This window comes from Macrotis lagotis, chromosome 2, assembly GCF_037893015.1.
Source record: "Macrotis lagotis isolate mMagLag1 chromosome 2, bilby.v1.9.chrom.fasta, whole genome shotgun sequence".
NCBI lineage: Eukaryota > Metazoa > Chordata > Mammalia > Peramelemorphia > Peramelidae > Macrotis > Macrotis lagotis.
Genome location: NC_133659.1, coordinates 195,252,699 through 195,276,913, shown reverse-complemented (window position 1 = coordinate 195,276,913; position 24,215 = coordinate 195,252,699). Strand labels below are relative to the sequence as shown.

At 39.0% G+C, this 24,215-nt stretch overlaps 1 long non-coding RNA gene across 4 annotated transcripts; it reads left to right on the top strand.

Moving 5' to 3' along the window:
- Nucleotides 1-305: 305 nt before the first annotated feature.
- Nucleotides 306-11,425, top strand: LOC141511386 (uncharacterized). 4 transcript variants are annotated; one of them, XR_012475317.1, is made up of 5 exons: nt 306-433; nt 9,202-9,319; nt 10,074-10,311; nt 10,570-10,649; nt 11,180-11,425. It is a non-coding gene; the product is annotated as an uncharacterized LOC141511386 (long non-coding RNA). The 4 variants fall into 4 exon arrangements; XR_012475318.1 differs by having other exon boundaries at nt 306-814; XR_012475319.1 differs by lacking the exon at nt 11,180-11,425 and adding an exon at nt 10,985-11,020.
- Nucleotides 11,426-24,215: the final 12,790 nt, after the last annotated feature.

Sequence of the window (24,215 nt, the reverse complement as noted above, 5' to 3'; positions counted from 1 at the left end):
AGTCAGAGATATTTCATGGAGGAGGAAAGAATGGAAGAAAGGAATAAAGAATGCTTTAAGTCTATAGGGGAAGAGTTTTATGAAGGCTTGGAGGGAATGGGGGGATAGGTAAAGGGTACTTATTTAAAGAATGGGAAGAGCCATGGAATAAAAGCTTTGGGACTAAGAGGAGAAAGGGGAGTGGCAACAGATTTCCTGGGAGTTGGGGGTGGGGGAGGGGAAGATTTATTCACAATCAAATGTGAGCAAATAATGAAGGTTCCTGTTCCCTCCTGTCACCATCATCAACTGCAGGAGGAATAACATCTCGGAGCTGTTTTGAACTGAATTGAGCCTGGAAAGTCATCATGGTCCTCTTGAAGAACTAGGGACTAGTAATAACAAGAATGATTACCAAGTAGTGAATTACCTTCAGATCCATCACCAACATCAGGTATTCAGGGTCAGCCATTCTGAGGAGCATCCGCCCAGTGTGACTGTCCAGTCACATGTCATAAAATAGTTCCAAGAATGGCTCTTGCCCCTAATCACAGAATTGTTTCTTCCTCTGAAAATGGATGGATTAGGAATACTCCTGTGCTATAATTAATGATGAACTGGTGGATTTTAGGAAAACAAGGAAAGACTTGCATGAAATAATGAAGAGTGAAATGAGCAGAACCAAGAGAACATTGTACACAGTAACAGTCATACTGTTCTAAGAACAACTTTGAAAGTATAAGTTATTTTGAATAGTAAAAATACTCAAATCAAGTACAAAGGACTTATGAAGAAAGATATTTTCCATATCCAGAGAAAGAACTGAGCAATAGAAGTATGTATAGTATGGTTTTTCCATAAATATACATTTTGTACCTAATAGCTTTCTCTAATGTGAGGTAGGGAAGGGAGAGGAAAAAAAAATCACAGTAGATAGCTAAAGAAAACTTAGAAGGAAGCACAGAAAAGCAGGATAGCTTTGAAAATGATGTGCAACAGTGTGAAATGGAAATTCATGGATTTATATTGTATCCTCTTTTTATGTTGTGCTGTGTACATGGAAAATATTCTCTTTTTCGTCTTTTTCTGTGTAAGTTCAAAATGAATAAAAATTAAAAAACCCTAAGAAAATGGAGGGATTAGATAGTCTCTAAGAGCCCTTGTCACCCTGATATTCTATTAAAGTTTCTTCCATTCCTAACATTCTACGTCTAAGATCCCTTTCATTTCCTTCTTTCTATTATACTTTTCATCAATTAAATCATCATCACATCTTTATTAAACACTTACCAGACACTGTGCTAGGCAGTAAGCATTAAAATGCAGTGAATCTCACAATCCCTTCTTTGAAAGGAAGAACCTGATCTTTGAAAGGGGGAGGACATGGACATATACTTATATGTACCAAATAAACACAAAGAGAATTAATAGAAATAAACAGAAAATTGTTCAATACAAGGTAGTTTGGGAGAGAGGGTGACAGTATTTTGGACATCAGAAAAAATTTATGAAAGTGGTGGGACCTAGAAAGATAGAGTGGATTTGACTTAGACTGAAGAGAGAAAGGGAAGGTTGTTGGGGAGAGAAGACAAAGGAATGGAAGTGGGAATGAGTATGATGTTCCTGATGTATACAGGGAAGAAGCATCCTAATCTACAGAGAAGCATCCAGGATAGGGGGCAGAGGCAGGGACTGGAGTGCCAAGAGGACCTTGAAAAGACAGACAGAGGAGTCCTGATAAGTTCTGTTGTCATCATATCTGCTCTTCCAGAGGGAGATCAGATTTCCCCAAATCAGGTGTCCTGGTTCTTGGTTCAGGAATCTTCGGACTAAATATCAGTGAAGGAGATTTGGAATCCTAGAACTTCAGAATGTTGAACTGGATGGAACCTTAGAACAGAAAAGAAAGACTTTTAAAAATATATTTTTATTGTGGTCTTTTTTTTTTACATCATCAGTTTTCTGGTTACCCTTCCCTCGTCCTCTCCAAGAAAGTCATCCAATAACAAGTAGTACTTTTTTAAAGAAAAAAGAAGAAAGAAGTGGAAAAAATCAGCATGATTGATCAATATATCAAAAAAGTTTCAAACTACCTGCAATGTACAACTTTTGTGGGCTTCTCACCTCGGCAAAGGGGAAGATGGAGGGAAGGAAGTAAGAACGTCTTCTCATTTCACTTCTTCTGAGCTCTGATATAACATAGACTTTAAAAATATTTTTATTCATTCCATTAAATATTTCCCAATTGCATATAAAAAAATTTAACCTTCCTCAAAAACATTTTGAGTTTCAAAGGCTGAGAGCCTAGAGGACTCTGGAGAATGAAGATTCTCTCATGGAAATCACAGAGCTTATCAGACTCTGGAAGATGATGGGTGAAGGAAGAGCCTTATTATCCATCTAGGCTAGAAGTGGGGTAATAATGAATACAGTTTTAGACTTGAAGTTCCCAAAACTTGAGTTTGAACCTTGTGTAAGACACTTGCTCAGTGTGTGATCCTGATCTCTCAGCCTCAATTTTCTCATCTGTAGAATGGGGATATTAAAAACTCCTACCTCACAGGGTTGTGTAAAGATACAATGAGAAATAAAAGTACACATGTGAAACACTTTGTGAACCTCAAAGTGACTACCAGCCATGTGACCTTGGGCAAAGTCACTTAACTTCTCCCAATTTGCTTTACTCATCTGGAAAATAAGGATAAATAATACCTGTAGCATTTATCTCATAGACTTGATAGGAGCATAAAATGAGATTGTGTTTTATATCAAGTACTTTGCAAACCTAAAAAAAAATTTAATCCCTTTATTTTTACAGAGGAAAAGAGACTCCAGGGAAGTAAAGTGACTTGTGTAAGGTCACTCAGCAAGTTAGTATCAAACTAACCTTAGAGCTTCTGTCTTTCAGGTTAATGCTCTTTCTACTCTACCATAGTTCTATTGACAGATACAGATACAGATATAATAGTGATAGTGCTGAGTCAAAGGGTTTGAGTAGTTTGAGTTCCACATTTTTTTTTTCCAGAATGATTGGACCATATCACAAATGCAACAACAGTGCATTTATTATTATCTTTCAGCATTTATTATTTTCCTTTTCTATTGTGTGGGCTTAATTGATTGGAAAGAGGTGGCACCTCAGAGTTGTTGTACTTTGCATTTCTCTAATCAATAGAAATTTGAAGCATTTTTTCATAATACTATGGATAGCTCTGATTTCCTCTTCTGAAAACTGCCTGTTGAGATTCTCTGACCATTTATCAATTTGGGAATGACTAATTTTGACTTGAGCCTCAATATTTTGGAGAAATGAGGCCTTTATAAGAGAAATTTTCTTCAAAACTTTTTGATATTACTTCATTGTCGATGGTATATTTTAGCAAAATATGGTTTCTTGACTATCTCTTTTAATTAGATCTATTTTTGTTTTTGCTTTGTTTGAGATCATGATTGCTAGCCCTGCCATTTTTACTTCAGTTGAGGCATAATAGAGTCTACTCTAGCCCTTTTTTTGACTTTCTGTTTCAAGTGTCTCTTATAATTACATATTGTTAGATTTCAGTTTCTAATCCATTCTGTTAGCTTCTTATGTTATATGGGTGAGCTCCTCCCATTCACAGTCACAGCTATAATTACTGCATCTGTGTGTTTTCCTCCATCTCATTTTTTTCTTTTGTTTATTTTTTCCCTCTTTTTCTCTTCTCTCCTCAAAAAGTCTATTTTGCTTTTAACTACTGTCTCCTTTAATCTAACTTCCCTTTTATCATCCCCCCACTTTCTCTTATCCCCTTTCCCTTCTATTTCCATATTGTGTAAGATGCATTTCTATACACAGCTGAATGTAACCCCATCTGATCACCCCTCCCCATTTCCCTCTTCACTGTTAAAAACTCTTCCTTGCATGCTGCTTTCATATAAGAAAAATTTCCTCACTCTACCTTTCTCTGTCCCTCCTAATGCATCCTTTTTTTGAATTCCTTTTTTTGAAATCATTTCAATATGATTAACCACATTAAAGTGCTCTGCCTATACAGATTCCTTTTAACTGCTCTAATTATGCCTATGTTCTAAGGAGTTACATGAATCATCTTTCCATATAGGATTGTAAACAGTTTAACCTTATTGAATCCCTTATGATCTCTCTTCCATGTTACCTTTTTAAGCTTCTCTTGGGTCTTGGGTTCTTATTTTTTCTTCAGGAATGCTTGAAAGTTCTCTATTTCATTAAATGACCAATTTCCCCTTTGAAGGATTATACTTAGTTTTGCTGAGTAAGTTATTGTTGGTCATAATCTCAGCTTCTTTGCCTTCTGAAATATCATATTTCAAACCCTCTGCTCCTTTAATGTGGAAATTGTTAAATCTTGTATGATCCTGACTGTGGCTCCAAAATATTTGAATTGTTTCTTTCTTACTGCATACAATATTTTCTCTTTGATTTGGGAGGTCTGGAATTTCTGGTCTGGGAAGTTTCATTTTGTGATCTTTTCCAGGAACATTTCTTTCAATTTCTAGTTTACTCTCTGGATTTTAGATATCAGGACAGTTTTCTTTGATAATTTCTTGAAATATAATATCTAGGTTTTTTTTTTAAGTCATGACTTTCTGGTAATTCAAAAATTCTTGAAATAATCTCTCCTCAATCCAGGTCAGTTGTCTTTCTGATGAGATATTTCACTTTTTCTTCTATTTTTTCATTCTTTAACTTTGTTTCTTGATGTTTTATAGAGTTAACTTCTTCTTGTCCAATTCTAATTTTTATTTTTAGATTTTTTTCAAGGCAATGGGGTTAAGTGGCTTGCCCAAGGCTACATGGCTAGGTAATTATTAAGTGTCTGAGGTTGGATTTGAACCCAGGTACTCCTGACTCCAAGGCTGGTGCTCTATTCACTGCGCCACCTAGCCACCCTCCAATTCTAATTTTTAAGGAATTATTTTCTTCAGTGAACTTCTGTATTTATTTTTTCTACCTGACCAATTCTGTTTTTTAAGGAGTTATTTTCTTCAATGGATTTTTGTGCCTCTATTTCCATTAGACCTTTTTTTCCAAAGCATTAATTTATTTTTGTCTTTTTTTAGGTTTTTTTTTGCAAGGCAATGGGGTTAAGTGGTTTGCCCAAAGCCACACAGCTAGGTAATTAGTAAGTGTCTGAGGTCGAATTTGAACTCAGGTACTCCTGACTCCAGGGCCCGTGCTCTATCCACTTCACCACCTAGCCACCCCCTAGCCATTCCCTTAAAGCATTAATTTCTTCAAAATTTTTTTGGCCTTTTTTTAACCTATCTATTCTCCTTTCTTTTTTTTTTTTTTTTAAAGTCATGGTTGTTTATTTTTTCCAATTACATGTAGAAATAGTTTTCAACATTAATTTTCACAAAATTTTTTTCATTCTTCCTTTCCTCCCCCTTCTCAAGATAGCAAGCAAGCTGATATAAGTTATACATACACAGACAGTCATGATAAACATATTTTCATGATGTAAAAAAGAATAAGCACTAAAGGGGAAAAGCATGAGAAGAAAAATCAAAATTCAAATTAAAACAGTAGAAATAATAGGGTTTGATCTGCATTCAGACTCTATAGTTCTTTCTCTGGATATGGAGACCAGTTTCCATCATTTAAGAACTGTCTTTGATCATTGTACTGCTGAGAAGAGCTAAGTCTATCACAGTTGATCATCACACAATGTTGCTGTTAATGTGTACAATTTCCATTTAAGATTGTCATTTGATCACTTATGTTCAGGAAAGAAATCCAAGATAGAAACAGCAAATAGGGTTTTGAGATACATTTTTTAAACAAGGCAGTGGGGTTAAGTGACTTGCCCAAGGTCACACAGTTGGTGTGACCTTAAATGTCTGAGGCTGGAATTGAATTCAAGTTCTCCTGCCAGTGCTCTAGCCACTTCACCACCTAGCTGCCCTTGTGATACAATTTCATAGTCATGTAGGTCAGCATTTGCACCGGCTGCCATATTTAAGTAATTTGTCATTCTTGCTGGGTTGGGTACCCTTCCAATGAGAATTTGAAGATTTCAGAGAGAAATATTATTACTATATTAAATGTTATATAATATGAATTATATTGAGGTATAATATATTATAAATAATATAGGGTATAAATATCAGTAGCTAGAATTTATGTAGTGTTTTTAGGTTTGCAAAGCTCTTCAAAGAAAAATTCTCTTAATTTTTCTTCACAACAGCCCTGAGAGGAAGTGTCATTATACTCAATTTCCAGAGTAGGATATTGAGATAGAAGGAATTTCCATATACCTTAGCTAGGTGGCACAATGGATAGGGAGTCTCCTACTTTGGGTTAACCTTGTCATATGCTAGTTATGTGATCCTGGACAAGTCAGTTATCTTCTTTCTGCCTCAGTTGCCTTAACTAGAAAATGATAACAGCACTTTCTTCCCAGGTTTGTTGCAAGGATCCAATAGAATTATATCTGTGAAGAGCTAAGCACAGTGCCTTACACACAATGGACTCTTAATATTTATTCCCTTCCTTTCTTCATTTTGCCATTCAACTGAGCCTAGAGGATGGAATCATTTTCTTCAAAAACAACTTCAAACTGCCACCAACCAGGTCCTTCCCTTTGGATAATGTCTTCTCTTTTGTACTGAATTCCAGACATTTTCTAAGATTGACTCAAAATATCAGTTGAGTCACTTATCCTTTCATGTGGGTCTCTGACCCTCACTTGGGGACCCTCTTTGATCAATTGAATTTTGCTGTAAGTCCTCTTGCCTGACTGCTTGCCTTTAGACTTCAGGCTGACTTTTCTTGGGCACTTTACTTTGGATTAGATCTTCCCCTTGTGGTGGACATTGGATATTGCAGGACTTTTTGTTTTCTGGGATTCAGGTAGGACCTGGAATTCAGAAATTTTCTTTTATTAAGGCAGAAAAGCAAGTATGAATTGTCTGCAAAGTGTTAAACACTGGAGATAGCCTCAAGGCATCTGTCTAGGAGATACTTCCTCTTCTTTCTTTTCCAAATTCTCCTCCAGTTCTTCTTCTTCTTCCCTTTTCCATTCTCATTCCCTGAATCTGTTTCTACTCCCCCTCAAATAGAATATTCTGCTCCCTTAAGGGTGAAGGGAATCGAACACAGGAGAATCACAGGAGAGACTAATGAAACCCTCATTCTTCTTCTCCCACAGTCCCCTAACCATTGCACCTGAATCAAGTGTTCTTAACTAGGAGACAAGCTGGGATACCTGTCGTGAATCCTCGTACATTGTTTTCACTTTTTTTCCCATGCCTAGAATCTAGAAACTAAATTACTATTAAATTCAATTTACATGTCATATTAATCCATATAAAGTCATTATTCTCTTACTACCATTACTTGAATGGTGACATGACCCCTGAACATTCTTGGTGTAATTCTTTTTGTTTTTTTTGCAAGGCAATGAGGTTAAGTGACTTGCCCAAGGTCATACAGCTAGGCGATTATTAAGTATCTGAGGTGAATTTGAACTCAGGTTCTCCTGATTCTAGAGCTGGTGCTCTATTCACTGCACCACCTTACTGCCTGCCTTGGTGTTATTCTTGTTTTTAGACTCTAATATATATTCTGATTGATTGTGAAGTGAGGAGAGGGACTTGAGATAGTAATCTCTTATTCTTGATATGATTTTGGGGGGGTTTCTAATGTATTTTGAGTGCTTAGCTCTCTCCATTGCTGTATTCTTGATTCTTAAGTAGATAGCACTCTTTCCATGAAAAGGAAAGTATTCTTGATTGACCTCCCTACTCTTTAGGAAAATAGTGTTGATGAAATTTGAGTGTTTGTCCCTGTCTCTCAAGAATGAAGTCTCAAGTTGTCTCTGGAACCAAGCAATAACATTCATTAATGACCAGTGGACTAGACACCTTCCCCCTGAGAAGTTAGAAAGGCAAGGGTTTTTAAAGACCCAGAAAGCATTGTTTCAACAGGTAGTACAGGGGTGGTTTGTTTCCATGAGAAGGTCATGTAGTGTTGGTGGAATTGTGCATGTGGTTACTCAGAATACATATAGAAAAAAGTCCACTTAGGGAGATATTAATATATGATCATGATATTATGATTAGCTTTACTTCCCCATAAGTTCACCCAGGGACAGCAAAGAAGGTTAGAGAGCATACACTGCTCTTGGGAAGTCTCTTCTGTGATTTATGATCCAGGATTCCTCATCCAAATCCTGGTGATGCTATTTTCTTCTTGACTGACCTAAACTGGAGTAAGGTCAAGGTATGCTTGCTATTCCCTTCTCATAAGGTCCTATGGGGGAGTTGGGGAATTGGAGTTGAGTATATTTCATCAGAATGACTTATTAGGCAGGATCATTGACAATCACTGATAGCCTCTTTGGCCCCCTTTGTCTGACTTGTACCTGACTGGCACCAGTGTCAACTATTTCTAGGAGTTGCAACTATTTCTAAGCTGTTAACTGCCCACCACATATGTTCTAGTAGATAGAGAGGTAGAGATAGGGGAAGCTAAGTGGGAGAGTGGGTAGAACTGACAGGGAGACCTAAGTTTAAATCTAGCCTCAGACTTTTACTAACTTGTTATCCTGAGTAAGTCACATATGCTTCCTGCCTCAGTTTCCTTAACTGTAAAATGGGGATAATATTAGCAATTACTTCCCTCACGGGGATCAAATGAATAGAATTTGTGATTCGCTTAGCATAGTGTCTGGTTGGGGTATAATAAATACTTGTTTCCTTGTGGAGAAAGGACATCTACATGAAATCTCCTTTAAGTACTTCTTCTTTTCCACATAAAATTCTTGGTGTAAACGATCTTCCTTTGTCTAGGTCTCAGTGATGGCCCACCTAGCCTCAATCCCCCAAAGTCTCTGTTCTTTCTCCTTATCCTGGACTCCAGTGTGCTGAATAAAAGGTGGAATGGAGAAGCCTCCTAGGCTGGTCCCTTTTCCTCCTCTGATGGGGTGGGAAGGGAATTACTACTAAACAGATGAAAGCTATGTCTAGATGGGTCTTTCTTTGTTCAATTGAGTGGAACAGATAGTATGACAATGGGGGCTCCTCTCCAGAGGGACCTTTGTCCTTGTCTCTATCACTCTACCTTTCTCAGTTTTGGTGAAGAAGCCAGGTGATGGATCCTGTTGGAAGAGGAGGGAGGGACTTTCTCCTCTCTTTATTCCCCCCTCCTTTCTCCTCCTCCTCTCTTAATTACCTTCTCCTTTCCCCTTCCCTTCTTCCCAGGCAGCCATATAAGCTTCAGGAAGAAAGAACCCAGCAGGGAATCAGTTGGACCCAGCAAAGAATTAAACAACTTCTTGTTTTATTTCCCTCTTGTTCCTAACCATTTAACATTAACACAGTGAGTACTTAAACAAAGTACAAGTAGGGGAGGGTTTGGGGGCAGAGTGCAGGGGTGACAGAAGGAGACCACAATCTCTAAGGTAAATGGAGAGGAACTGAGACTGAGGAGGGGACTCAGGTCTGAGACCGGACTATTAACCAGGGGCAAGAGGAGGGTAGTCTAATAGAGGCCAGGGTATTCTGGGGATGAAGGAACTAGATGGTTCTATTGGAACCCCTGAATCTGAGAGTCTTGCCATGTGTGGTCTGAGGAAAGAATAAAGAGAGTGATCTCAGGAGATGCAAGGTTGTGGAAAGAATGCCCAAAGAATGTTCTAGTCAAGTCTCTGGGTGGTTCTTTTCTCATAGGATTCCCTCCTTCCTTCTGACAGCAAGGATTCTGCAGGGAGAGGGTCAGGAAGAGCCAGGATAGTGTTGGGGGGTAGGAGGCAGGAAGGCCAGTAAGTCAGTAGCCACACTACAGGTGTCCAAGCTGAGATTGAGAAAAGAGTTTGTGGTGTGTTTGAGAATATTTAGGTGTCTGTTCCTTACTCTGCGTTTGTTATTGCCTGTGTGACTTGGGGTAAACTAGTTCTCTGAGTCTCAGTTGCCTCATCTGTAAAATGAGAGGGTTGGACTCTCAGGGCCCTTCCAGCTGGGAGTCCTAAGATCCTTTGGTGGCTCCTGGGGGTCTCTGAGAGGGGAGGATGGGGAGGGGAGTTGGGGAGGCGAGGGCAGAGATGTGTGATGGGGAGCTACCTCTCCCTCTGCAGATAATGACTATTCCGAGGTCATGGATAATCGCAGCTGCAGTGCTATTGGGTCTGCTAGTCTGCATGGGGGCTATAGAGGAGCACGTACCCACCATGCCCCGGACCCCACCTTCGGATGCCCCCCCGGAGGAGATCAATCGCTTCCTTGACTATCTTCGGCGAAATATCTGTGTGATCACCTGGCCGGCGTGAGGGTCCCAGACTGTGCACCCGGGATTCTGCGTGCTTGTGTGTATCTGTTTGTGAGTAGGAAGCACGCGCGGGGGCCCTCTACACCTGGGTGGAGGGACAGAGACAAGGCAGGACATACTTTGAGCCCCCCCTCCAATATCTCCTCATTTTCTTCAACTCTCCCCCATCACTCTCGGGGTCTGGGGCAACGACCCTCCCTCAAGACTACACCAGTCAGGATAGCACCACCAACCCTCTAAGGGAGGAGACCCGGGCGGGACAGGTGCCAAGCCCCTCCCTTCCCCTCTTTTTGCCCCTCCTCCAGGTATGGAAAGAGGGACATTCCCGAAGCTGGGCTAACTAAGATTCTCTTTCCGGCAGCGGAAACCAAAACAGCAAGTTTGGGTAAATTTACCCCACCTCCTTCTCTTCTAACCACCATCTCACCATTGGAAGGTCCTTGAGGGCAGGGATTTGTCTAGTTCTCTTTGACTTTTAGCACCAGACCTCTCCCAAAGACAGGCTTTATGTAGGTTTCCTGATTCTCCTGAGCTACTCTTGCGGGTTCTAGATCTTTCATTCGTTCGTTCACGGAGCAATCATTAAGTAACCGTATTGAGGAATACCCTGGAATACATAATAGAGGAAATGTGGTCCCTGCCTTCAAGGAATTAGAGGTATTAATCCACTGCCTCCACCTCCGATGTCTCACTTTCTTTCTCCATTTTTCTCTCCCCAAGTCTAGGATTCTTTATTTCCACTGTGTTGACTTCCCCATTCCCCAGTCTCCTCTTTGGCCGGTCTCAAATGGTAATCGAAACTGTTTATCTCTGATACATTCTACTCCCAAATCAGTTCGACACTTCTCCCCGCGTCATACACCCATCCCCTAATCGTGACTGGGAAGCATCCTTCCTCTTTCTCCTCCCCTCCAGGTCAGAAGAACCTCATGTTGGGTGAGAAATTCCATCTTCTCAGTGATCTCCTTTGTAAACCAGAGAACTTCCCCCATGGCCAGAACACCCTGCTCTGCTGAACCTCTAATCCTGACACTCTTGAGAACTGCACCTGGGAACTTCCTGTTTGACCAACTCTAAATCTTGTACCCTCTGCACCTGCAGAAAGGTTTTAGATGACTGCTTCCTGGCTCCTTTAATAAAAAACCAAGTTTCTTGGGGGGAAAAAACCGTTCTTTCTCCTTTTAATACCTTGCAATAGTCCTTCTTGCTTGGTCCTTGGCTGCTCAGGCTGGAGGAGATAGATAACAGAGAAGCCTGAAGCAGGTTGAAGTGAGGGTTCCAGTGAGAGAAAGCTGTGATTGCCCTCAGTCAGTGACACTGAACATCACCTGTATATTGAACTGATTCTCAAAGGGGAAAGTTGGGGAGAAATCTGTGTAAATCTGTCTCCTCGGTTCCCAGTAGAAATTGTCACCTCCACACCCTCCATATCAAGCTCTTTCTCTAAAGGGTACAAAACACTATTTCTTCTTTCTAAGAGCTCTCAAACTATGGGTGAACTCATTAGTTTGACAGGAAAGACATTTGCCCGGATCTCAGGGAATGAGACAAGGACGCACTTCAGGCACAACAAATTTCCGGAAATCGGGGTTTAGGGAATTGGAGAGGGGATTGAGAAGAAGCAAACGGAGGTTAAGTGGTGTCAGAGAACCTTACCGACTGGGGTGGAGGGAGTATGGAAGAGAGAAATTAAGAGTGCCCTAAATCTATAGGGGAAGAGCTTTACAGAGACTTGGAGGGGATGAGGAATGGGATATAGAATGTCTAGTTAGAAAAGTAGAATGGGAGGAGCTGTAGAATAAGAGGTTATTGGATTAGAAGGAGGAAAGGGAGTGACTGCTTGCAATATTTTCTCTTTGACCTAGGAGCTCTGGAATTTAGCTAACATATTCTTGGTTTTATTTTGTGATGTCTTTAAGGAGATGTCTGGTAGAGTCTTCCAGTTTCTATTTTACTCTCTGGATCTCAGATATTAGGATAATTTTCCTTGATAATTTTTTGAATTATGTTGTCTAGATTATTTTACTTTTTTGGGAGTTCAATAATTCTTGGAATGATCTCTCTTACATCTAATTTCCAGGTCAGTTGTTTTTCTGATGAAATATTTCACATTTTCTTTTATTTCTTCATTCTTTGTCTTTATTTTTTCCTTTGATGTCTCATGGAGTTAACAGTTTCTTCTTGTCCAATTCTGATTTTTTAGGAATTACTTTCTTCGGTACTTTTGTAATTCTTTTCTCTCACCTAGCCAATTCTGTTTTTTTTTTTTTTGCAAGGCAATTGGGGGTTAAGTGACTTGCCCAAGGCCATACAGCTAGGTAATTATTAAGTGTCTGAGGCCGGATTTGAACTCAGGTACTCCTGACTCCAGGGCCAGTGCTCTATCCACTGTGCCACCTAGCTGCCCCTCTAATTCTGTTTTTTAAGGAGTTTTCTTCTCCAATGAATTTTGTGCCTCCTTTACTATTAGGGTAATTCTACTTTTTTTTAATTCCAATTCTGCTTTTTTAAGGTGTTATTTTCTTTAATTTTTTTTTTTGCAGGAACTTTTGTCAAGCTGTTAATTTTCTTTTCATAATTTTCTTTTTTAAACCATTGTATATTTTTTTCCATTTGCAGGTAGAGATAGTTTTAAACACTAATTACAAAATTTTTCCTCCATTCCTCCCATTTTTCCTTTCAAGACAGAGGGGCAGCTAGGTGGCACAGTGGATAGAGCACTGGCCCTGGAGTCAGGAGTACCTGGGTTCAAATCCGGTCTCAGACACTTAATAATTACCTAGCTGTGTGACCTTGGGCAAGTCACTTAACCCAATTGCCTTGCAAAAAAAACCTAAAAAAAAGACAGAAAGAAAAATGATTCGCACCAGTGCAGTAGAACTGATTCCTACTTTTATGTTGAGTTTGGCAAACCAGTTGTTAATTTATTTGAATACCATCACTGTGCATATACAATCATAGAAAACAATTTCCATGAGTCATGCTGTGAAAGAAGAATCAGAATAATGCAAACAATGAAAAATTAAAAAGTGAAAATAGTGTGCTTTGATCTGCATTCACGTTCCATTGTTCTTTCTTTGGATGTGGATCAAATTTTCCTACACAGATCTTTTAGAATTGCCTTTGATCTCTTATTGCTGAAAAGAGCCAAATCTTTCATAGGTGATCATCAAACAATGTTGCTGTTACTGTGTATAATGTTCTCCTGGTTCTGCTCACTTCACTAAATATCAGTTCACACAAGTCCAAGTTTTTCTGACTGCCTGCTCATCTTTTCTTGTGGTACAATAGTATTCTAGTATATTCGCATATCACAACTGTTTCATTCATTTCCCAATTGATGAACATCCCCTCAATTTACAGCATAATTTTGCCAGGAAAAAGACCTGCTATAAGTATTTTTGAGGTTTGTCTTTTTTCATTTTTTGATTTTCATGATTTTCTTGCTTTACTCCTATTTTTTCCTAAATTTTCTTCTACCATTCTTTTTTTTTTTTTTTTTTAAGGTTTTTGCAAGGCAAACGGGGTTAAGTGGCTTGCCCAAGGCTACACAGCTAGGTAATTATTAAGTGTCTGAGACCATATTTGAACCCAGGTACTCCTGACTCCAGGGCCAGTGCTTTATCCACTACGCCACCTAGCTGCCCCTCTTCTACCATTCTTATCACGTTCTTTAACTCTTCCAGGAATCTTTGTAGGGTTTGTGTCCAGTTAAAATTTCTTTGAGGTTGTGGTTGTAGCTGTTTTCATGTTAGGGTCATTTTCTGAGTTTGTGTCCTGGACTTCCTTGTCGCTGTAGTAGCATTTTATAGTTGAGGGCTTTTTTTGGTTTTGCTAATTTTTTAGCCAATTTCTTTCTTCCTTTCTTTTTCTCTCTCTCTCTCTTTCTCTTTCTTTCTTTCTTTCTTTCTTTCTTTCTTTCTTTCTTTCTTTCTTTCTTTCTTAAAGAGAATGGTTTTTTTTCCTTCCTAAATTGAAGGTAATAGTCTTTGGTCTTTGTTCAAACTCCACAACTCCCTTTCCGGTTACAGATGGTAGTTCTCCATTGCAGACAGCCCAAAATTGTCCCTGATTGTTGCACTGATGGAATGAGCAAGTCCATCAAGGATGATGATCACCCCCATGTTTTCTAGCCAATTTCTCTAGGACTCTTATCATCTGGGTATAGGGAAGAACTCTCCTAAGCTTCAGGTTTTTTGATGCTATTGTTTTCAGAATAATCATAGGGATCTGCAAATTTTTGGTGCTTTCTAGTGGGTAGTGTAATCCAGAGAGAGTTGTGGTCCCTGTTCTTCTGGTCTGCATTCTGGTCTTTACCCAAGAAGGGCCCTTTTTCTTTTGTAGCTGCAAACCAAGCTCTGTTTGGCCCTGAACTGTGATGAAAGCCCCCACTCCCTTGTGACTGACCAGAAATTCGCCTCTTTATCCTGAAGCAACAATTATATATGGGCAATAGAGTTGCCAATCAATGTCAGCTGTATCCAGGGTCAGCAACAGGTCCTCTGATATCTCAGATCAATTGTCTCTTGCCTAAGAACCCCCAAGCTACTGCTGTTTCTGACACTGGTTGTTTTACATTCTGGACAGACCTCCACCCGGGAGTCACAGAAATTTTCTGAAGAAATCTCAAGTTTTCTTACACCAGAAAATTTTTTTTCTTTGAAGCATTTATTGTTTTCATATTAGAGTCACTTACTGAGGATGTGTCCTTTCCTTTCTTGTCTTTGTAGTAGCTTTTTATAGTCAAGTTCTTTTTATTTTTTTAAAATTAATTTTCTAGCCTATTTCTTGACTTGGAACTTTATGTGAAAATTAAACTCTGTTCAGCTGGGTTTGGAGAGGCACCCTTCTAAGCTTCAGACTTTTTGATGCTACTGTTTTCAGAGTTAGTTCTAGGGGCCTACAAGATTTTGGTGCTTTCAAGGTTACCATCTTGAAACAGTGTGGCCACTGTTCTTCTGGTCTAATATTCTGGTTTTTATTCAAGAAGAGTCTCTTCTCTCTTTTAGCTGCAAGCCAATATCCGTTTGACCCTGGTACTGTTAAGAAGGACTCTTGTAAGGGGCGGCTAGGTGGCATAGTGGATAAAGCACTGGCCTTGGAGTCAGGAGTACCTGGGTTCAAATCTGATCTCAGACACTTAATAATTACCTAGCTGTGTGGCCTTGGGCAAGCCACTTAACCCCGTTTGCCTTGCAAAAACCTTAAAAAAAAAAAAGAACTCTTGTGACTGACCAGAAGTGTTCTTTCTGTACCCTGAAACTACCACTCAGAACTGGTCAATAGACTAGTATTTTGCCAATCAGTGCCAAGTGGACCCTGGGTCAGCAGTAGGTTCTCTTTAATCTCTTTCTAACTAGTTATCCCACCGTCTTACCATCTTTGGGCAGAGAGCTCCCAAAGCTGCTACTGTTGCTGAAACTGTTTCCAAACTGGCATCCACCCTGTGGTCACAAAGGACTTCTTAAGTTTTCTTAGGCCAGAAAAATATCCATTCTGACTGGTTTTTGACCCTTCCATTCCAAATTTGACATCATATATTATTTTAAAGTTGTATGGAGGGAAATGTTGAGATAGCAACTGGGTTGCTGCCTCTAATCTGCCATTTTAAGATCTAAACTCTTTTTTTTGTGAGGTCAAGGTGACTTACCCAAGGGTCACACAGCTAGGTAATTATTAATTATCTGAGACTAGATTTGAACTCAGGTCCTCCTGACTCCACGTTCCATGCTCTATACACTGTGCCACCTAACTGCCCCAGATCTAAACTCTTGCACTCAGGAAGTGACCACCAAGGATTGAAATGTTCATTTTAAGATTATCATTAGGTCACCTTTGTTCAGGAAAGATATCCAAGATAGGAGAAGCAAATAGAATTTTAAGATATCATCTCAAGTTCATGTAACCAGTTTTTGCATTGGCTGCCATGTTTGAGCAGTTTGCCATTCCTTCTGGGTGAGGGGGGCATCCTTCTAATGAGAAGTTTGAAGAGTGCAGAGGGGAATTCTTCTTCTTATTCATATTAAATATTAAATTCTATAAATTATATAAAATATAGAATATGTTATGCATAATATAATTTACAGCATGTAAAAATAATTGAAATTATTATTGTTTAAAATTTAATTAAATTAAAATTAAAATAAATAAAAAATGAAGATAATAATAGCTAGAATTTATATTGTATAGTACCTTTAGGTTTGCAAAATACCTTAAAATTTTTTCTTAATATATCCTCATGACAACCCTGAGAAGTAGGTGGCATTATTATTATACTTATTTTACAGATGAGGACATTGAGATAGACAGACAGATTTCCTTGGAGTCAGACAATTAGAATTTGAAGTGCTGAAGTGCAATTAAGTGGCTCTGTGGATAGAACATTGACCTTGAAGTCAGGAGGATGAAAGTTTGAATCCAGTCTCAGACATTTGACTCTTACTAGCTGTTTGACTTTGGGTAAGTCACCTAACCCTGATTGCCTCGAATACAGGCCTATCTCTAGCCATCTTGATTCCTATCTGGTCACTGGACCCGGATGCTCTGGAGGAGAAAGTGAGGCTGGTGACTTAGCATAATATCCCCTCACTCAACTCCAGTTCATGTGTTTGTTATGGTATCATCTCCATGGTGTCATGGTCTTCTTTGAGAATGCAGGACAAAAAAAATCAACCCCCCCCCTCCACCAAATAATAGCATTTGAACTCAGGTCTTCCTTATTCCTGTTCTACTGCCCTAACAATCCACCTTAGCTAGGTGGTACAATGGTGAGGGAAGTCTCTGGGTCTGGAGTAATGAAAAATAAATTCAAATATAGACTCAGGCACTTACTAGCTATGTGACCCTGGACAAGTTAGTTAACCTCTGCCTGGCCCAATTTCCTTAACTCTTAAGAGGAGCATGATAATAACATTCCTTCCTAGACTTGTTATGAGAATCCGATAGGATACTATCAGTAAAGAACTTAGCACACTCACATGCAGTGGACTCTTTTTAAAATTTTTTTTATTTACTTAAGGCATTGGGGTTTTTTAAAGTGACTTGCCCAAGGTTACACAGCTAAACAATTATTAAGTGTCTGACGGCATATCAGAACTCAGGTCCTTCTGATTCTAGGGTTAGTGCTCTATCTACTGTACCACCTAGCTGCCCCCACACCATGAACTCTTAATCAATACCTATTCCTTTCCTCTTCCCCACTTTGCCACTGAACTGGGCCTAGATGATGGGGCCATTTTCTTTCTTTTTTTTCTCTATTGTATTTTTACCTATTTTCTAACTAAATTTTATTTTATTATTTATTTTTGATGTTTGTCTCCAGCACTGATTGTTTTTGATGGGGTCATTTGCATCAAAAATTGCTTCAAAGGGCAGTTGGCTGGTGCAGTGGATAGAAAACTGGCCCTGGAGTCAGGAGGACCTGAATTCAAATCCAGCCTCAGACACTTGATACTTAACTAGCTGTGTGACCTTGGGCAAGTTTCTTAACTCTATTATCTTACAAAAACAAAAACAGCTTCAAACTGCTTCCAGCCAAGTCTTTTCCTTTGCATAACATCTCCTTTTTTGTACTGAATCAAAGACATTTTCCAAGGATTGACTCAAAACCTCAGTTGAGTCACTTATCCTTTCATCTGGGACTCTGACCTTCACTTAGGACCCCTCCTTGCTCAAACCCATTGAACTCCAAGTCCGTTGACTGACCTCTTGTCTTCAGGTTTCAGGTGGACTTGCTTAGGCAGTTAGCTTTGGATTAGATTTCCCTCTGGTGGTGTACCTTGAATATTGCATAACTTTGTGTTTCTAGAAATTTTCATTCACTTCAGTCCCAGAAGCATGTATGAATTGTCTGCACAGTGTTAGACACTGGGAATACCCTCAAGGCATCTGTCTAGGAGTTTCTTCCTTTTCTTTCTCTTCCTAATTCTCTTCTGCTTCCTCCTCTTTCTCCATTCTCATTCCCTTAACCTGTCTCTTCCCCTCTCTCATATATAATATTTCTGCTCCCTTTCTGGTGAAGGAAACCAAACAGTCCAGTGGTTTTTGTAAGCAGCCTTAAAAATAACCCATGTTTTTAAGTTGACTCAGTAGTTGGATTCTCCAAGTGTTGAAAACTTATGGGCATCCTGAGAGTGAAGACAGAATTTGGAAGAGAAAGAAGAGGAACAATCTTGTGGACAGGTACCTTGAGGGAATCCCTAGTGCTTAACACTGCAGAATTTCAAATGTTTTTTTGACTGAATAAATGAAAATTTCTCAACTTCAGGCCTTACTTCTTGTTCCCATATTAATACAGTGAGTACTTAAAGACAGTACAAATAAGAGAAGGTTTGAAGGCATGAAGCAGGGGTGGCAGAAGGGGACCATTATCTCTAAGGAAAACTGAGAGTGGAATGGCAGGGGACTAAGAAAAACTCTGAAAGCTAGAAGATTAGGAGTGTGATAAGAGGAACTAGGACTGAGGGGGAGGGACCCAGGTCTGAGACTGAACAATCAGCCAGAGGCAAGAGGAGGGAAGTCTAATAGGGGACAGGGTATTCTGGGGATGGAGGATCCAGATGATCTTATTGGAACCTCAGAATCTGAGGGTCTTTCCATGTATGCTCTAAGATGGAAACAAAGAGTATGTTTTCAGGAACTGGCAAGGTTGTGGTAAGAATGACCAAAGAATGTCCAGCCAAGTCTCTGACTGGCTAATTTCTTGCAGGGTACCCACCTTCCTTCTGACAACAAAGATTTAGTAAAGAGAAGATAAGAAAGAGCCAGGGTAGTGATGGGGAGATAGACCAGTTAATTAATCAGTTGCCACACTACCCAAGTGTCCAAGCTGGGATTGGAAAAAACCAATGTGGGTGTGTTTGTGGGTATATTAAAGTGTCTATTCCTTACATCTCTTTTCCCCTTTCCCTTCTCCTTTTCTTTCTTCCTCTCCTTCTTTGTCTTCCTTTCTTTTTCAGCTTCCTCCCTTGGCCTTTTGTTTCAACTTTTCCCTTTCATTCTTTATTCCTCACATGGTTGCCACCCAATATTGGTTCTCTCTTCTGTCTTCTGCTTTGTGCTTTCTTTCTGCCACCATGTGCTCAGAGGTTTCCACAGAAGCTGGTGTACCCTAGGTGAAGATGCCACCCCAGAGCAGATGCCACCCTGGAGCAGATGACTCTGTATTCTGCAGAGCTCCAAGGATACATCAATAGGTTGACCTGAGTCAGGTGAGTGAGAATCACTAGGATGGGTTGGGGGCAGGACTAGGATCTGTGGGTCTGAAAAAGGGCAAAGTAAGGTAATGAAGACTGTAAGCTTCTCATAGCCAGGAGGTCTGAAAGCAAAGATTTTTAATTAGGGATATTGCAAAGGTATGTGTTGGATGGGGAATCTCTGAGGTCCTTTCTAACTTGTCATTTCTGGGTATGTGCACAGCCTGCTCATGTATGTATGTGAGCAAATGCACACATGTGAGTCTAAACTAGTTTACTCAGCAGTGAGACCTTAATGTTAATATGATCAGATTATCCAGATTATAAGTAGGAAAAAAATCCACAAATTCTCACCAACTCTGATCCTGGGGACAATGAGAGCCCTAACCACATATTACTCTATCACACAACTCAAATCCTGCCCTTCTGACTTAGGTAGGAATTAGCAATGCCATTCTCAGATTTGAAGGAGAGGGGTTCTATATGTGTATCTAATGACTGTATGTCTGAGGTTGTGGGACTATATGTTTGCGGTGGGAATATGGACAATTCTGGTTTCAGGCTGATTTTCTACCTTATTCCTTTTTTTTTTTTTTAGTTTTTGCTAGGCAATGGGGTTAAGTGGCTTGCCCAAGGCCACACAGTCAGGTAATTATTAAGTGTCTGAGACCGGATTTGAACTCAGGTACTCCTGACTCCAAGGCCGGTGCTCTATCCACTGCGCCACCTAGCCATCCCTCATCTTACTCTTTAGGTATGTGAAGAAGTCAGAAGACCAGAGAATTTACCAGGATGGGGGTGGATTTCTTGGAGTAGATGATTCTGCTACAGCATTTCCCAGGTGCCAAGTTGCCCCAAATCTCTGAACTTTCTTGATTGGGGGAGGAAAGCTGAGCATGAGCTTGTGGTGTGTATGTGTGTGTATGTGTATACGCCCTCCAGAACCAGGAAAGGAGAGGGGATAGAGGAAAGAGGGAAAAGCTGTAGGTGGTCAACTAGACCCTTAGACCCAGGATTAGGGTCCCTTGGGAAAGAAAATGGATATAGTCTCTGGGGATGCAGACAAGATGTATGCTAACTGGAAAAGTCTCTGACCCACCTCCCTGGTAGCCTTTCTCTTCTCTTTCAGAACATACAGTCAGCTGAACCCCGTCCCCATTTCCAAAGCCCTGTAGGCCATCTTGGTTCTGACTCTTGTGGTTCTGTCAGAAGCTGTCACAAAATTCCAGCCATATCCCTAAGCCAGGCTCAACAAAGTTGGGTCTAAATCACAGTCCCTTTGTCTCTCTGTGGATTCTCTTTATAAGTCAATTCCTTACAATTTATATAGTGATTTCACAGACATTATCTGATTTGATCATAAAGTAGACAGGACAGGTAGAATTTCTCATTTTATAGATAATTAAAATGAGGTTTATCAAGGCTAAGATTCTTGCCTTTGGTTTATCAATGAAATCCTAAGAACTAGTATCCAGATCTTTGTGGGGTCCATGAAGGGTGGCTATAGTATAATGGAGATACTCAAGGAGTGTGGGGGACAGGAATAAATGAAGCAAAAGGACTTTAGTAAAAAAGGTGAGGTTCATTTTGGGGGTATGATGTTGAAACAACTGTGCTCCTGAATATTCTGAAAATTGGCTCTAGAACTCCTTGTTGCCTTTCTAAGGTTCAATGTAACTAGGTAATCAATTGGATAAGCCATGGTCCATGACCTCATTCAATATAATCTTATCTATTAAAAGAGTCACTGATTTACACACAACTATATAGATATATAAACAATGTAAATAATGAGAAGGAATCAAGTAGGAAAATCATTCTGTATTGCATCCAACCCCATTTACTCCCCCTCCTACCTGACATACATTTACACACAAACTATACTCTGAAGTCATATAACTATAAAATGTTCAAAGTAGAAAAGACTTTTGAGTCAATTTAGTCAATTTTTTTGCAACTACATTGTTCAGCGGATCCTTAGAACACTGGATTTGTAGCCAGGAAAACAAACTTACTTAGCTTATATATCTTTACTTACTTACTTAGCTTATATATCCTAGGCAAATCACTTAACTTTTTTTAGCCTCAGTTTTCTTAACTGTAAAATGAAGATAATAATAGACCCCTACCTCTCAGGAGAGAATATGATTTAAGAATGTAATGAGATATTTGTAAAATACTTTTCAAAATCTGAAGTGCTTTATAAATGCTATATGCTATTATTATTATTATACAATGAGGCTTTGAGAGAAGAAATGAATTATCCAAGGTCACACAGCTAGTTAGTGGCAGAATTGGGACAAGACTCTAAGCTTCTGACTCCAAGTCATATTCTTCCTACTATCTCTTTATTGTTTGGATCTCTCTCTCTCTCTCTCTCTCTCTCTGTCTCTCACTCGCTCGCTCTCTCTCTCTCTTGCTCTCTCTCGCTCTTTCTTTCTCTCACTGTATCCCTTCCCATGTTCCTGCCAAATTGCTTCTTCTTCTTCTTCCAAAGCTAAGACTCTTTTAGATTGAAGAGAGATTATCTTCCTTAGAATTTGATCTTCCTTCTTAAGTCCACCTGAAAAATCAAAAGAGAGATTATCAAAACAGAAAATAAAACCACTTTACACAATAATAGAAAAGAAACTAGAAATTTTTTTGGAAAAAACAAAACCAATAAATCATTAGCTAATTTTATTAAAAAGAAGAAAACAAGATTATCAGTGTCAACCATGAAAAAAGAACATTCAAAAAAATGAAAGAAAACTAAAGGATATCTTTAGATACTACTTTGTCCAACTATATCCTAACTTAAATAAAAATAAAACAAAAAATATAAAATATCCAAATTAACAGAACATGGAAGAGAATATAAGTAACTGAATGTCAGGGGAAAATAATGAACAAGCCATAGATGAATTTCCAAACAGGGAAAAAAACCAGGATATGTGAATTCACAAATGAATTCTATCATACAATTAAAGAAAAATTAATTCCAATATTAATTAAACAATTTTGAACTAGTTAGAAAAAAGAGAGAAAACCAGAAATAAGCAGAGTTGAAATTCTTGTCAAGGTCTTTTACTTCTAAATCAATCCACAAATAGTAACTCTCATGAGTCAGAAGCTGCCCACTCTACCACTCTGTCTCTTGCTTCTTTATTGTGATAGCTATATTAAGCCCTGAAAGCTGATAAAATCTCTTGGATAGATATATAATTTTTTTTTTAAGGTTTTGCAAGGCAATGGGGTTAAGTGGCTTGCTCAAGGCCACACAGCTAGGTAATTATTAAGTGTCTGAGGACGGAGCTGAACTCAGGTACTCCTGACTCCAGGGCTGGTGCTCTATCCACTGCACAACCTAGCTTCCCCTTAGATACATAATTCCTTAAAAGTTTGGACCTGACTCCCTACAGAAGAAGCTAAGTGGCACAATGAATAGAACTCCAGACCTGGATTCAGGAAGACCTCAGTTCCAATCTGGTCTCAGATACTTACTGTCTGTGTGAGCCTGGGAAAGTCACTTCATCCTGTTTGCCTCAGTTTCCTCATCTGTAAAAATGAATTGGAGAAGGAAACAGCTAATGATTTCCAGTATCTTTGCTGAGAAAACCCCAAAAAGAATCACAGAAAGTTGGACATGACTGAAAAATCAACTGAGCAACATTGATAAAGCTTCATTAGTAGATATCCTTGCAATGTTAAGAAAAAATCAGGAAGACAGTGAATTGAAGTCATAATATTGGTAAGAGTTTTCTAGAACAAGTAGACATTAGATTTGCACTGTTCTAGGGGATGCTCATATTGATGAGATTGATTTGTGTATTTCACTATGCAAAGAAGAGGAATAAGTATTGTAAAATAAACCTGATTTTTCTTTTGCTCTGATAGAAGTTTCCTTATTTCCACCTGTTAGTGCTCTGTCCAAACAGCCTTGAAGCAACAAATAGAAAGGGACAGGTAACATAATTCACCATTTTCACCTTCACATTTTTTCAGAAAGCTATCCATATCTGGTAAGACTTTTCATAATCAAGAATAACATAAGAGTACATTCTTTTAGAAAGGTGTGCATCACAATTATATAATACTTTTTTTTTTTGCAATGGAAACTGTCACATATATTTCTGATCTCTAAGTGATGTTTTCCTAGCTTCTCCCACTGGCCCCTGACAGTTCATGGATTGCACTCTCCTTCCTGTGTATCTTTGATTTTGTTGAGACAGCAATGAGGAGTTGTATGGCCTCAGCAAACTAGTGAGGAATTATCATTTTTATATTTTCATTGTGTTTTTAAAATTTTAAATATTTTTCCAAGTATATGTAAAGATAATTTTCAACATTCATTTTTGTAAAATTTTCTCCTCTCCTTCTTTCCCTCCCCTCATCCTAGGCTAACAAGTAATCTGAAATAGGTTATACTTGTATTATATATACATAATATATTTATTATATTATATATGTATACACACATTTCCATATTAGGCCCACTGTGAAAGAAGAATCAGAGGAAAAAGGAGAAGGGGGGGAAAAAAAGCAAAAAACAAATTTAAAATGCTGAAAATAGTATGCTTTGATCTGCATTCAGATTCCATTGTTCTTTCTCTGGATGTGGATGGCATTTTCCATTGCACACATTTTAGAATTGTTTTTGAGCACTGTATTGCTGGAAAGAGCTAAGTCTATCATAGTTAATCATTGCACAGTGTTGCTATTATGGTTCTCCTGTTTTGTCTCACTTCACTAAGCATCAGTTCATGTAAGACATTCCA